The sequence below is a fragment of the Castanea sativa genome, chromosome 2 (assembly GCF_040712315.1).
Source record: "Castanea sativa cultivar Marrone di Chiusa Pesio chromosome 2, ASM4071231v1".
NCBI classification, from domain to species: Eukaryota; Viridiplantae; Streptophyta; class Magnoliopsida; order Fagales; family Fagaceae; genus Castanea; species Castanea sativa.
In genome coordinates, this window is record NC_134014.1 from 5,418,092 (window position 1) to 5,426,594 (window position 8,503).

General features: G+C 36.9%; 1 long non-coding RNA gene across 2 annotated transcripts; it reads right to left on the bottom strand.

Annotated features, from left to right (window-relative positions):
• Nucleotides 1-1,908: 1,908 nt before the first annotated feature.
• On the bottom strand, nucleotides 1,909-8,182 carry LOC142625875 (uncharacterized). Of its 2 annotated transcripts, XR_012842419.1 has the most exons (5): nucleotides 8,036-8,146; nucleotides 7,689-7,746; nucleotides 7,349-7,429; nucleotides 2,372-2,621; nucleotides 1,909-2,283 (listed from the first exon to the last, which is right to left on the bottom strand). It is a non-coding gene; the product is annotated as an uncharacterized LOC142625875 (long non-coding RNA). The 2 variants fall into 2 exon arrangements; XR_012842418.1 differs by lacking the exon at nucleotides 7,689-7,746 and having other exon boundaries at nucleotides 7,349-7,453; nucleotides 8,036-8,182.
• Between the last annotated feature and the right edge of the window lie 321 nt (nucleotides 8,183-8,503).

The following is an 8,503-nucleotide window of genomic DNA, read 5'->3' on the forward strand; positions in this document are numbered from 1 at the left end:
TTTTGTGGTAGCAGGAGGTAAAGTATAACCATTTCATGTAGGCTTGAGTAATCGGGTTGGGCCTTTAGCAGCTTTATGAGTCCGAATTCGAAAATTTAATTTTGCTGGCCTATTATATTGGGCTGTAAATATTTAGCCTCGAACACTATCTACATCTTTTCATTCTGTGTTCTGTATGAACCAAGACAGCAGCATAAAATGGTAAACATTGGTTGTGCCATATAGGAAAATTCGTAAATGTCATTAATTAAACAAATAATAAAGACATTTAAACCCACAAATAATGCTAGAGATACAAATTTTTTTACTAAAATTTTTACAAACTGCTGATATGATGAATGGTTATTGGTAAATGAAAAAGTGATGTTAATAATGAGCTTAAATGAAAACCAATAAGAAGCTGATCACATCAACGGTTTGCAAAAATATTGTAAAATAGTTTGTGACTATAACATTATTCATAAACCCACACCACGCCTCTTGGGGTTCTTAATCAATAAAGTAACACTTGTGTACTACCATAAAAAATCTATACTTATTCTTAAGCAACTTTTAGTGCAGTGTTGAATCCGAGAAGTCATCAGAAACTTGAACCTCTTAAATTACATGAACCATGTCTACAGGTAACCCCATATTAAAGAGAGAATCCAAGCCATTGGAGGGGTACCTCGAACTCTCTTAAGATTTTGATATTGATTTGGAATTGGATGTTTCAAAGGTTCGTTTGAAGCCCATATAAGGAAAATTGATCTGAGTAAACCATTGGAACATTCTAGCAAAAAAATTGGAACATTCTAATTTAAGCCAACTATAGTTCAGAAAGGGGTTTGTCTAAACTTATTTGGAATATTTTTGGCGTTTAACAAAATGCAACAGATTTAGCTAAAGTTCATAGTAATCAAGCCAAAATTTGTCTTAGCACCTAAGAATTCACCAGACCTTAGAGTAAGCTAGCCAAACAGTGACAACCCTTTGAGATGTTTTCCACGAAACTGAACTTGAATTATCCAATAAAAACTACTAGCTTGGAATCAAGTGTCAGTATTCAAATTTATCAAATTTAAAAGGGGACCAAAAAAACTAACAAAATGAAATTACTTGATTTCATTTGCAATCCAAGTTTGTATGATGATTCAATTGTTTCATTATCAACAAAAGGTTAAGAATAGGTCTCTAAATACACTACTAAAAACATTTCTTTGTGAATGCTCACTCAGTAAAGTCAAAAACGCCAAAACACAATATGCATTCATGCTATGCTTACAGTAGAAAAGGTGTAACAAATAGAAAACCTTTATCAAGCCCCGAGTCACATCCTTCATTGTGTATATATACTCTTCTGTGAGATTTTCAACATAGATGTCGGATTTGACGTCTCTTATCTGGGAGAACGAAAGAAAAGACCTAAGAAGACCAGGTTTGTAGCATAAAAATGAAAGATGAAATAGTTATAAGTTCCTTTTAACTGAAGATTTCTCTGATTTGGATCCAATGGTGATTCATAGCAAATCAGCAATAAACTGAAAAATCAAGTGGCATATCCTTACAAGAATAACTAGGTCAAGTCTACCAAAAGAAATAGTTTATAATTGCTCAACCTTGAGAAAAGAACTGTGACACAGATAGTTAAATTGTTCCTCAGCATGCTTGATTTGCTCGTATCAAGGAAGTGCAAAAGCACAAATTAGGACTACAATAATATGATATAAGCTTCAATGAGCTACAAAAAAGAGAATCATCTTGATAATTGGATAAGTTTTTTAAGTGGGCAAAGAATCTCTCAAAAACACAGGGTTAAGCCTTTGATCATTCCATAAGTTTTTTTCTACAACAACTCCAAAGGCATTGGGTGGACCCTTGGTATAACTGTATAAGTCTTTCCACTTCCTGTCTAACAAAATAAAGATATAGAGAAACATTACTAGCATCATTATACATGATACAAAATCAGAAAATAAACAAAAGATAACTAAAAGATAGCTGTACATATGCACTCGGGCTGAGTTCCTAATACATAACAATATGTGGCCATCCATCTTTATACACTCAGGTTGAGTGGTTCTGACCCTTAAGACAAACACTTCATACGAAAACTGACATCATGTTTTATGGCAACATCTTTCACACTTTAAGCTAACAAACAAATAACAAAAACACACCCAAAAGTCCACTCGGACATTTTCACAAACACTTCAAATGCATCCATTAAAGTACCTGAAATTCAATTCATGGTCATTTGCAACCTTCCTTCCCCTTTCTCCCTCTTCTCTTTCCTCCAAGTTCCTAAGAATAGAGGCATATTGTAATCCATCAATCAACAAATCATTTTGTAATTAATTGAAAAACATGAAAGATCTAATGCCTCACTTACAACATAAAATCCTGAATTTCTATGATTTGTGAGAAGAACCCCTTCCATGCCCCTGTCTCTGCGATTTGTGATGGAGCAGATAACAATCCCTGAATTTCTGCTGCCAGTCTCCCTCTTTTCTTCTGCTCTCTCTTCTGATAACTGTAATGGAAATATGCAATACCACCTCCTTCTATACATGTTTCTCTATCAGTACTTACTACTCGGTGTCACCGTCAGCAGTGGTTAGGAGAAACATTCGGAGGAAAATCTGACAATAGATAACAATAGAAAAAAAAATGAAAAAGACAAAAAAGCCCAAACTCTCTCTCCAGCCCAAAATCAATTGATTTCAACCTATTGTTTGTCCCTTCTACTGCCATTTTATTACACAGCAGAGGCAAAACTCTCTTTTTAAATATAGTAAGATGACAATAGACTCACCCAAGGATCTCAATAGGCCCTTTATAAATTTGAACAATCAGCCCTTATGGTATATTGCAACTAAAGAATTAATTAAATATTTTTCTAAGAAAAACTCACTAAATTCTTTATTATTGACTCCTCATTTTTTTTATAAAGACTAGAGACTCCTCAATACTCTTCATCATCGACTACATGAGGGATGGAGGAAGAATAATATGATAGGAAACAAAGCCCACGACTAGGAAATATGCTAAATAAGCACCTAATATCCATCCTCTCTTATTGGGTGTAACTTTTTTTTGGATGAATAGTGCATTTTAATACAGAAAACAAACATAAATCCAAGTATTTCATAAAGCAAAACATAAAAAAGAACAGAACATTCCCAGAAGTATACCTTATGGTAGAATCCTCTATAGGATCGGCTTGGGATCGCAATCCCACAACCCAAGTCACGATTCAACCTCAACTCTAACACCCTCACTTACCATCACAGTCAGATCAAGACTTTCTGCATAGTACACTAGGACTAATGCCCCACTTTCAACATAAAATCCTGTTAAGAACTGAATCAAAAGCCTTGCATTTGCTTTCCATTGTACACTTCACTTCCTTCTTGATACCTCTAATTATTTGTTCTTCACTCCTTATTCTGCCAGCATGAATTATTGCATTTCTTTATGGTCACAGCAGTACACCAAGCCAGATTGAAAATAACCACTCTAAAGCTGTGGTCCTTCAACTGGCTAGTAGCCCATTCCAACAAGTCCTGCCAATCAAATTTTTGCAGCAGCTATTAAACAAAGACTCATGACATTCTCCCAAATCCTTTTGGTGAAGGAGGAAAAAAAGAAGGTGGAATCTGTTTTCTAAGAAGGCATTGCAAAGAACACTGTTGCTGTTCCCTTGGTTTGAATCATTCTCTCCTCAGTTGGAAATTTGTTTCTAGCTAGCCAGCCAAGGAAGGAATTTCTAGGAACGTCGCATTAAACCATATCAGCTTGCACCAAGGGACAAATTTCCCTTTACTCCAGATTTCTTCCCAAGTCCCAGCACAACTGAATTTATGAAATGATGCCCAAAGAGCTCTATCAGAGTCCTTTAACTGTATAAGACTAAGCTTGCTTTAGATATCAACAAGCTGATCAGCCTTGCAGCCCTCCAAATCCACTGCTTCTCCTCAGGAAAGAAGATACTTTTGCCTCAAACCAACTGCCTGCATCATAGATAATCCTATTACCATAGTTATGAAATAGGATGCCATTAAGATGCCATAGAGAGATTTTACTTCCATCCCCAACCTCAAAGCTCACAAGCTGCCTAGCTTCCTGTCTTATTTTAAGGATGGACCTCCATCCCAATCTTGAGGGATTTTAATAGTCCAAAGGCATTTTCCTTCAATCAAATACTGATGCACCCAAGCTCCCCATTAGGACCCATATTGGGTAAAGAGATTCCATATAAGTTTCATAACAGCAGCTTTATTCCAATCCACATTCCTTTTTAAGCCATGACCTCCCTCTCTTTTTGGGAGGCAGACCTTTCCCATGATACCCTGATACCACCCCCTGCCTTCCCCTCTACCTTTCCACAGAAATTCCTAGATGACCAAGTGCTGATCCTAGCTAGGATCTTATCCAACAAAGGCCAACAATCCTTGGAACTATGTTTATCAGGAATGAGGGGCAAGCCAAAATATCTCACTGGAAGATTGCCTTCATTGAACTGTAGAATCTTCAAAATATCTGCTTTAAGCTAGCAAGGATACTAGCACAAAAAGCCTCACTCTTGCTTGGATTTACTGCCAAGATTTTTCCAAAATCCAGCAAGGCATCTTTGAGGGGATTAAGTTCAGGCAGGTCAGCAGCAGAAAACATTGGAAGATCATCTGCAAAGCTGAGATGAGTGAGCCCCAATTCCTTGCAGTGGGGATGGATCTTGAAATTATTGAAGCCTTGTACCCTAGAGTGGACCAACCTTGATAAAATCACAAAGTGATAAGGGCACAAGGAATCTCCCAGTCTCAAACCTTTTCCTCCTTGTAAATATACCACCAAAGAATAATTTAGGCTAATAGAAAATTTGGGATAAGTAATACAAACCATGATCCAATGCACAAATTTGGTAGGGAAGCCAGCTGATAGCAGACACATAAGAATAAAGTTCCAATCTAGAGAATCATAGGCTTTCCTCAAATCAGCCTTTATGGCACATCTGGCTATACCATTGTTCCTATTACAGTGTGTTAAGGCACCAACAGTTATTGCCATGAAGCCTAGCTGCTGAGCTGGAATGCCACATGGAGTTTGTACTTAGTTACTTGTTGTAATGTTTACCCTTGTAATTGTAATGTAGTGGATTATACCTTCAATTAACTAACTCCTAATTGTCCATGTGAATAGTGGGATTTCTCACATATGGATGATAGTTGGGAATTAGTAAGGCTGTTGGGGAAGGAAATAACTGATAGAACAGTTAGTTAGTTAGGACAATTGTATTAAAGATAATAGTAGCATTGTAATGGGAATCAATCAAGAAATAAGATGAATACTCAGTTACACTCTCTATCCCCTGTTCTTCTCATGGAGGCCTAGGTTCCCTCAATGTAACCTACTCATATTCCCTTTAATCTTCTCCATTCACCCATTCAATCCCTAAGACTTGTGAGATCAGCTGGGATCTTAACATTTAGTATCAGAGCAAAACCATCCTATCACCATGGCTGAAGCTCAACTGGCCTCCCACAACTCAGAAAAGATTGCAGCTTTAGCCAAAGTCACTGATCAACATGATATCGTTTTAGAAGAAATCCAGAAACAGTTGCAATCCCTCAATCAGTTTATGCAGAAGATCATTGAAGCAGAAGATTGAAGAAAATTTGTACCTAGGGACCACCATGCAACCAACGATTCAACAACTGCAGAATCTTTTTACATGAATCCAGGAAAACCCTTGAAGCTTGATTTATCAAGATTCCAAGGGGAAGATCCTGCGAGTTGGGTACCGAGTTACTCAGAAATTTTCTTACTACAATACACCAATGCAACAATGAATTTTGTTGGCTTCTTATCATATGGAAGGCGAAGTGTTGGTGTGGTTTCAATATGCTGAGAATGCCAGAATTTTCACAAGTTGGGATGCTTTCATTAAGCTCTACAAATTCTCTTTGGCTCTACAGCCTATGATGACCAATGGAAGCTTTAACAAGGCTTAAACAATCATCTAATGTAGTGGTTTACAAGAGTCAATTTGAGGCTTTATCAAACAGGATCACAGGTTTGTTAGAAACCCATAAGCTCAGTTCCTTCTTGAGTGGGTTAAAGGATGAGATACATTTTCCTGTGAGGATGTTGGCACCCAAGTCTCAGAATGAAGCTTTTGGCTTAGCCCAAATTCAGGAGTATTTGATCAGTAGCAAGAAATCCTCAAAGACTTCTTTTGATCCCAGCAAGCCCTCATTGTTAGGGGGGTCCAAGATTGAAAATAAGTCTGAACAGAAGATAAGATTGCCTCTTCAAAGGTTAACAAGTGCCCAAATGGAGGGAAGAAGAAAGCAAGGATTGTGTTACAATTGTGATGAGAAATGGCACACTGGCCATAAATGCAAAGGAGGAAAAAAAAATTTGTTGGAGGGATCCACATTTGAAGTGGAGCATGCACACTGTTTGTGATTGGGGGAATTAGATGACAATGGTGATGCGGTGATAGAGCAAGAAGAACAAGATGACAAGGCTGAGATTACACTCTATGCCTTGGTGGGAAATCCATCACCAAACACTATGAGGGTCGAGCAAAATTAAAGATCAAGAGGTAATGTCTCTGTTAGGTTCAGGGAGTACTCACAATTTCTTGGATGCTGCTATGGCAATGAAGTTGAAGTCACAAATTGATACTTATAAGATTTTGGAGGTGAAAGTGGCTAATGGGGCAGTTGTTAAGACTAAAGGTGTCTGTTATGGAGAACAACTCTTGATGCAGGGTATCAAAGTTATGGTGAAGCTTAAAGTCATTCCATTCGGGGGTTGTGAAGTGGTTTTGGGAACTCAGTGGCTGAGTACTTTGGGTGTTATCAAGTGGGATTTTAAGTTGCTGACTATGCAATTCACTTATTCAGTTTTAGTGTTACCAAGAACACTAAAACTGGCATTTTCACAACCTCTAATCAATTTAGAATGCTGACAGATGTTCAAATACTTGGAATCTATGCCAAAACTTTATTTGTCATCAGGAAAACCAAGTTAGACTCCATTAAACCATACATAATTTACAACTACAGTAAGAACAAATTTGAGCGCCTCAATAAATAGTTCTTTACACAAACTCCAAGGTCATCTTGTGTCACTAACATGCACATTTTCCAGTTTATCATTACAAATGATAGCGAAAGGGAGACATCTTTGAGTTGAAGAACAAAATACATTTTCAAAAACCATATTTTAGACATAAGAACAATGAAACAGAAACTACAGAGTATTCCTGAAGATGTATCAAGTACATAATTTCCATAAAGAAATGTTTCTAAAGTAGCCGTACAATACAAAAGTTGACATCACAGGTTCCAACTATACATACCTGTATAAGTACAATGTTTGAGGTAAAGAAAATAAACTAAAGCACAATAATTCCCTCTAATTCCAACAATTCTAACTCGTTCTGCTGGATTGCACAGTGGATCATCTCACATTTTGAAAAAAAAAAAAAAAAAAAAAAATCCAATCGTGAGAAAACTGAGAAGTAACAACATTCAGTCAGACAAAATAAGAAAAAAAAACTTAATTGGACTTGGTGATCAGGGATTAAATAAGTTGAAGAAATTCCAGAGAGGATCACAATTTTGGTGAAAAATAAATTAAAGTTAAAGGAAACCATCTGTTTGATAAAGAAATTAGAACAAAAAGGTATGGAATCATGCCTTGAATCTAGTGATCTTGGTTTCCGAGATTCAACATCTTCCCTAATTTTCTTGCCAACTAAAAAACAGCACCAAATAATAATAAAACCCAAATGAACAAAAAATCGAAGTCTAAGTCTAAGTACAGCCTTCAAATTTCTAAAGAAAATAATCAAACAAAAAGACTCCCCTAATTCTCTCGGCAACAAACCGCCCCTGAAAACAAAATCAAACCCAAATCCAATTTTTCAAGAATCTAATTTTGAACAAAAGATCCCAAAATCGAAAATTAGGACTTAATATTCAAATTCGGTATGAACAACCCTATGAACAGAAAAGAAGATGTAAATCAAAGAGGAAGAGCTAACCTTGAGCAAACCAAAGCTGGAAAAGTGGAAATTTAAGAGAGAGATTACTCGCCGAGAAGATAGTAGATACGCACCTATTCTCTAGTGTAGTAAATTTACTCTCTCTCTCTCTCTCTCTCTCTCTCTCTCTCTATGCGATTCTGACTTATATTTCTCTGCGTGGGGCCTTTTTGACCAGGAATATTTTTTCCCTTTTTCAAATGGGCTTTTACTTTTACTTCTTTGGTTTTTTGGTAAAGAGAAAGATACATAAACGGAGAGGATCACCTCCAGTTTCCTCCCATTTAAAAATAGATGAGTGACATGTGTAAAAACAATGATCCAACGGTTAGGAAATTAGCCATTTGTGTTTTCAAAAATAGAAGCAAAAGCAAACCTTTATTGCCGTCGACGGCGTGTGGGTCGACGGCAAAACTTCAGGCCGCGCGTGGAGGTGCGTGAGATAAAGATGGACGCTGGCTTCTTGGG